The 7,637-nt window shown below is 39.3% G+C and overlaps 1 pseudogene; it reads right to left on the bottom strand.

The window, feature by feature from the left end:
* Positions 1 to 332: 332 nt before the first annotated feature.
* LOC115513244 lies at positions 333 to 439 on the bottom strand (annotated as a pseudogene).
* Positions 440 to 7,637: the final 7,198 nt, after the last annotated feature.

Genomic DNA, 7,637 nt, shown 5'->3' with positions numbered 1-7,637 from the left:
GACTTCAGTTTATACCCCACTGTGTCAGTTCAAGCATCAAACACCTTACATCTGAGGCAGACTTCCTACATCATGGACAGATATCTGTGTGTCATTATACAAAACAGTTTGAGGGGGTTGAACTACATAGTAAAAAATAAAATAGTACTTAGTGTAAAATAACTTTATAAATTATCTTTTATACTTTAGGACATTAAGTTGTACAACTTCTGTACATATAAAAGCTTAGGAACATTCTGTTTAGCAGGAAGGCAACACATTCCTACACTTTTAATGTATATGTTTTGTTATAATGTCCATGTAAACATGCCCTCTGTTTGTGCCTTTTAATTAGTGTGTCTCAATAAACAAAATGTAGAGAAAAAATAGTTGCAACATTTTATTAAACCTGTAAGAACAGATACTACACTTGATCTAAGCCAAAAGGCCGAGAAGCAATAGTTGTGGCATTTAAAAGAGGTTGGTTAATGCAAACTCAAATCATTTCAAGGAAAAACCATGCTTTTTTTTTTTTACCTCTTTATTCGCATTTTTATATATCTATTTTTCCCATAAAAAGTATCATAACAAAAAAAAGGATCATAACAAGAATATAGAAAGCAATGATTGCAATTATGACGAGGGCCAAATTTTGAATAAATATGCCTGAAAATAAATGAGTATCATAAAGGAAGATACAAGTTTATCTTTTTAAAAAAAAGTTTATTTTGAGAGAGAGAGAGAGAGACAGAAAGAGAGAGAGAGAGGGAGACAGAATGATCAGGGGAAGGGCAAGAGAGAAGGAGAGAGAGAGAATCCCAAGCAGGCTCACTCTGTCAACGTGGAGCCCGATGTGGGGCTCAAACTCATGAACTGTAAGATCATGACCTGAGCTAAAACCAAGAGTCAGATGCTTAATTGACTGAGCCACCCAGGTACCTAAGATAATATAAATTATCTTAACAGCCTATCATCAATTATAGTTTCTTCAAAGGAAATTGAGTGTGTATGGCCATGGATATGCTCCACTCAGGTCTTCCAGGGAACCTACTGGGGGACACAGTTGGCTGAAAACCTTCACCTGCAGATTCTATGAGAGCTGTGGCCACCTTCCCCCCCCCCACCCCGGCTGCTCCCAGACAGTCAGTGCACATGATGGAGGTACTAATGAAGGCCCATCCTTATGAGAAACCACATTGCTTTATCAGGGGACTTGCTCAAAGAGTCTCCATCAGCCTGGTGGAGATTTTTTTTAGCTTGCCTTGTAGTCTGAGACTCCTCTACAACTCTCCTTCCTTCCCTTTACCCTTTTCCAGGTGCCAGACATGCATGACATTGTGAAGCCTCTCCCTCCTTACTCACCTTTCCCCTATCATTCACAGATATTTCCCCCAATATGGCTCTTGAACATCTAACCTTGTCTTTGTGTCTGCTTCTCAGGATCCAAATGGACAGAGTGCTTACCTTCTCATGTCACCCATGAAGGTCTTCCTGAGCCATAAAGATCCCATTTTCAATTTGTGCCAGTGTTTTTTATTTTATTAAAAAAAATATTTATTTATTTATTTTGAGAGAGAGAGAAAGAGAGCATGCACGCACACACAAATGTGTGCAAGGGACAGGGGGCAGAAAGAGAGAGGAAAGAGAGAATCCCAAGCAGGCTCCAAGCTATCAATGCAGAGCCCAACGTGGGGCTCGATCCATGAACCATGAGATTATGACCTGAGCCAAAATCAAGAGTTGGACACTTAACCAACCAGCCACCCAAGCACCCCAATCTTTTTTTTTTTAAGTTTTTTATTTATTTATTTTGAGAGAGAGACAGCATGAGTGGAGGAGGGGCAGAGGGAGAGATAGAATCCCAAGCAGGCTCTGCACTGTCAGCACAGAGCCTGATGCAGGGCTCGAACTCACGAACTGTGAGATCATGACCTGAGCTGAGATCAAGAGTTGGTCATTTATCCAGTCGAGTCACTGGGGTGCCCCAGGCACCCCAATCTTTTTTATTTTAAAATTCCCATCAGTGATCCAATGTAAATATTCATGTTGACCATTTACAGGTCAAAACAAAGTCATTCTTTTTGTCCCCAGCTTTACTGAAGTATAATCGAAAATATAATTGTATAAATTTAAGGTATATAATGTGATTTCATGTACATGTATATTGTAAAATGATTACCACAATAAAGTTAATTAACACATCCATAACCTCACATATTTGACTTTTTGTATGTGTGTGTGGTGAGAACATTTAAGATCTTCTCTCTTAGCAAATCTCAAGTATTTAATACAGTATTGTTAACTATAGTCATGATGTCATACATGAGATTCCCAGAACTTATTCATCTTATAACTGTGAAAGTTTGTACCCTTTGACTGACATCGCCCCATTTCCCCCACTGCCCAGGCCCAGCAACCACCATTCTATTTTCTGTTTCTATGAGCTCAACGTTTCTAGGTGCTCAAAAAAGTGAGATCAGATGGCATTTATCTTTCTCTGTCTGACTTATTTCGCTTAGCATAATGCCCTCAAGATTAATCCATATTGCTGCAAGTGGTGGAACTTCATTTGCTTTTTATGGCTGAATAATATTCCATTCTGAATATACACTAAATTTTCTTTGTTTAAAAATTTTTAATGTTTATTTATTTTTGAGAGGTGGGGAGAGGCAGAAGAGAGAGACCCGAAGCAGGCTCCAGGCTCTGAGCTGTCAGCGCAGAGCTCGACCCAGGGCTCAAACCCATGAACTGTGAGATCATGACCTGAGCTGAAGTCAGACGCTTAACGGGCTGAGCCACTCAGGCACCCCCTACACTAAATTTTCATTAGATAAAGTCACTACATAGAATACAGTACAACATGGAAATGGAATTATAAAATATCTAAACAATATATCAGAAAAAAGTTTTAATCACATGCAGGTATAGACTGTTATTAGCTTACAATATATTGTTGAGTTTTATTGATAGACTCAAAGAATTTTGCCATAATTGTGCTATTTTCTATGACTGTTTCCCAAATTTTCAAAATGGTCTGTGCTTATAGTGCTAGTTTGTTAGGGCCTGCCAGAACAAAATACTAGACTTGGTGGCTTAAACACAGAAATATATTTCCTCACAATTCTGGAGGCTGGAAGTCTAAGATCAAGGTGTTGGTAAAATTGGTTTCATCTGAGGCCTCTCTCCTTGGTTTGCAGATGGCCACCCTCTCCCTGTGTCTTCACCTGGTCCTTCCTCTGTGTGTGTCTGCATTTAAATTTCCTTTTCATATTAGATTAAGGTCTATCCTGATGACCCCATTTAACCTTAATTACCTCTTTAAATTCCCTATTGCAAAATATAGTCACATTTTGAGATACTCAAGTTTAGGACTTTAACACATGAATTTGGGGGACAAAATTCAACCCATAACACTCACATGGATAGGTAAAATACACTCATCCTGTGTGTTTCTCATTTACTCTCACTATTGATATGTAATGCTTTTGTTACCAGATGTGTGGATTTTCCACATATCAGGCAATTCTCTGATACCAGCCAGATGTCCTACAATTTAATTCAGTTCTGATAGCATCTACCTGGAGTAATCGGTCAATTTCGGCTCTTAACACAGTGGCAGCTACCCTGTCCCATTCCCAGCCCCATAGTAGCCAGATAGACATATGTTCCTGGAGCAGCTTACACACAGCTTGCAGGAGCTAGGAGGGAAAAAAGATATTCGATGCAAATAGCTACCAAAAGAGAGCGGGGGTGGCTGTATAAATACCAGACAAAATAGACTTTAAATCAAAAAAGTTTACAACAGTCAAGGAAGAATCCCATATATGAATTGAAATTCAACACAGGAGGAAGATATAACAATTATAAATGTTTACATACCCAATGACAGACCAGCAAAACACAAGAAGCAAAATCGGATAGAGTTGAATTTTTTAATTCAAGAAATTAACTGCCGAAAAATCGACAGTTCTACAATAATAGCTGGAGACTTCAACACCCTCTCACAATAATGGATGAAACAGCCAGATGAAAGATAAGTGAGGTAATAGAGGATTTAAACCACACAATAAACCAAGTAGATCTAACAGACATGTACAGAATGCTTCACCCAGTAACTACAGTGTGCACATTCTGCTCAGGTGCACACGGGACATTTTCCAGGAAAGACCATGTGTTAGGCCACACTTAAAAATCAAGAGATTTAAAAAGGTAAGTACCAGACAAAGTATCTTCTCCAACCACAGTGGGATGCAGTTAGAGACATCCATAACAGAAGGAAAACTCAAAAATTCACAAAATTATGGAAATTAAACAGCATGCTTTTAAACAATCAATGAATCAGCGAAAGATATCACAAGGGAAATTAGAAAATACTTAGAGATGACAATGAAAACATGGGGCTGCCTGGATGGCTCTGTCACTTAAGTGTCTGACTCTTGATTTTGGCTCAGGTCATGGTCTCACAGGTTCGTGGGATGAAGCCCTGTGTCAGGCTGTGTGCTGGCTATGGGGATCCTGCTTGGGATTCTCTCTCCCTCTCTCTCTGCCCCTCCCCCCCCATAAACATTTAAAAAAAAATGAGGGGCGACTGGGTGGTTCAGTCTGACTTCAGCTCAGATCATAATCTCGTGGTTTGAACCCCACATCAGGCTCTGTGCTGACAGCTCAGAGTCTGGATCCTGCTTCAGATTCTGTGTCTCCCTCTCTCTCTGCCTCTCCCCTGCTCGTGCTCTGTCTCTCTCTGTCTCTCAAACAATAAATCAGTGTTAAAAAAAAGAAAATGAAAACATGACATAACATCACTATGGGTCACATTGAAAATAGTGCTAAGGGGGAAATTTATAGCTATAAATACTTACATTAAAAGACAAGAAGGATCTGAAATCAACAACATAATTCACAACTTAAAGAAGTAGAGAAAGAAGAACACACTAAACCCAAAGCTAGTAGAAAGAATGAAATAATAAAAACTAGAGCAATAAATGAAATAGAAAATAGAAAAACAATGGAGAAAAATCAATGAAAAAAGTTCCTTCTCTTCCTGGTCAAGGAGGCCCTTTTTCCCATGAGAAATTAAAAAAAAAAAAATTTTTTTTTTTAATTTTAGAGTGAGAGATAGCAAGAGCATGAATGGGGGAGAGGGAGTGAGGAAGAGAGAGAGCAAATCCTAAGCAGTGTGGAGCCTGACATGGGCTCAATCCACTACCCTGGGATCATAACCCCAGGGTGAGAGTTGGACACTCCAATTAAGAGTTGAACGCTCAGGGGTGCCTGAGTGGCTCAGTAGGTTAAGCGTCTGACTTCAGCTCAGGTCATAATCACGGTTTGTGAGTTCGAGCCCTATGTTGGGCTCCGTGCTGACAGCTTGGAGCCTGCTTCCGATTCTGTCTCTCTCTCTGCCCCTGCTGCACTTGTGCTCTCTCCATCTCTAATAAATAAATAAAACTTAAAAAAAAAAAAAAGAGTTGAATGCTCAAATAAAAAAAAGTAAAAAAAAAAAAAAGAAGTTTGACGCTCAACCGAGCCACCCAGGCGCCCCTCTCATGAGAAATTTTATGACCTATTTTTTGGTAGAAAGAGTAGGTTCCAGAGCTCTTTCTGCCTCTGCTGTTTTTCAGATGTCTTCAGCTCAAAATAATCAATATGCTAAAGCAGTATATTTTGGGCTGGCATGTTCTAAAGCACTTCACCTTATTTATTTTATGCAGATTTACTAAACGTTCTCCTTGGTTGCAGGCATCAAATAATACAAGTATTAAAGGGAACTTCAGAGATTATTTAGTCCCTTCTCATTTTATTGATGAAGAAACTAAAAACCCAGAGCAATTAATCAAATCATCCAAATTCATAAATAGTTATTTTCTACAAACTATTTTTTATGGTTAATATTTATTTAGATTCATTCTCTTTTTAGCTTTATTGGAGTATAATTGACAGGAAGATATTGTATATATTTAAGGTATATAACTTGATGTTTTGATATCTGTACACTTTGTGAAATGATCACCACAATCAGGCTGGTTAACATGTCCATCACCCCGCATAGTTACCTTTTTCGTGTGTGTGGTGAGAAAAGTTAGGATTTACCTTCTTAGCAAATTTTGAAGTATACAATACAGCATTATTAACTATAGTCACTGTGCTGTATGTTAGATCCACAGACCTTACTCAGCTTGAATAACTATAAGTTTGTACTCTTTGATCAACATCTCCCCATTTTCTCCACTCCCTAACCCCTGTCAATCACCATTGTACTCTGTGTCTCTATGATTATGATTATTTAGATCATGAAATATTTGTCTTTCTATGTCTGGCTTATCTCACTTGCCATGGTGTTTTTCAGTTTCGTCCATGTTGTCACAAATGGCAGGATTTCCTCCTTTTTAAAAAGGTGAATAATATTCCTATACATTTCACATTTTCTTTATCCAATCACCCTTTGATGGATAATTAGGTTATTTCCATATCTTAACTATTAATTAATAATGCTGCAACGAACTGTAAATACTAATCTGAAGCAGAGTCGGAACCGGAACTTTGGGGTCCTGATTCCCAGTGCTATACCCGTCTTACTAGACCAAAAAAAATGAAGAGGTGATTGAGAGAGAAGAGGTACCCTCACATATAAGGCCATTAGACTTTGGAAAATCCTCCAAAAATGCTAGGAAGGCTGGTAGGGCCCAGCTATTGTCATTTCTGAAAAATGTAGTTATGATAGCTGTTAGGGTTGTAAACCACTACTTTACAGAAGATTGTAAATGCTTTTATTACCAACTTTTAGAGGTAAGGACATTGCTTACGTCATAGGGTGGCCCCCTACTCCAGTATGACTGGTATTCTTGTAATGAGACCGCCGTGTAAAGAGACAGACGTGCATGCGGGGAGAACACCATGTGAACATGAGGGCAGAGATGTTGTGATGTGTCTACAAGCCAAGGAATGCCAGACTGCAGGCAAACCATAAGAAGCTAGGAGAGAGGAAAGAAGCAGATTCTTCCTCCCAGCCCTCAGAAATCCATTCCTGCCCTCCCGAGCGTGGACTTCAGCCTCCAGAACTGTGAGACAACGACTTTCTGTTAAGTCACCCAGTTTGTGGTACTTTGTTAAGGCAGCTGAAGCAAATTAATGCATTTCCTAAAATAGCAGATTGCTTTGCTGCTAAATCACTGTCTGATCCACCTAATCTTCCACTGCCCTAAGCCTTTTCCCCACTCCCCACTAAAATCATGCTTTCTCTACTGAATTTTACTTTCTTATAGCCCTGTCTTTGTCTCTTTGGGCTGCTCCAACAAAAATATCATGAACTAAGTGGTCTATTCACAGCAAACACTTATTGTTCACAGTTCTGGAGGCTAGAAAGTCCAAGATCATGGTGCTGGCATATTTGGTGTTTGATGAAGGCTTCTCATAGTAGCCTCAATGGCAGTTGACTTTCTGGGGTCTCTTTTACAAGGGCGCTAAGTCCAATCTTGAGGGCTTTGCTCTCATGACTTAATTAGCATCCAAAGGCCCCACCTCTTACAACCATCACCTGGGGCTTAGGATTTTAAAATATGAATGGGGGAGGGGGGGACACAAGCATTCAGGCCATAACAGTCCCTTTCATTCCTTCTTTCTTTTCTACAAATCTGCATCTCGCCTATTAGAGTTCCACTTTC

The sequence above is a fragment of the Lynx canadensis genome, chromosome B1, assembly GCF_007474595.2.
Source record: "Lynx canadensis isolate LIC74 chromosome B1, mLynCan4.pri.v2, whole genome shotgun sequence".
Lineage (NCBI taxonomy): Eukaryota > Metazoa > Chordata > Mammalia > Carnivora > Felidae > Lynx > Lynx canadensis.
The sequence above is the reverse complement of the archived record's forward strand: the minus strand, read 5'-3'. Positions and strand labels throughout refer to the sequence as shown.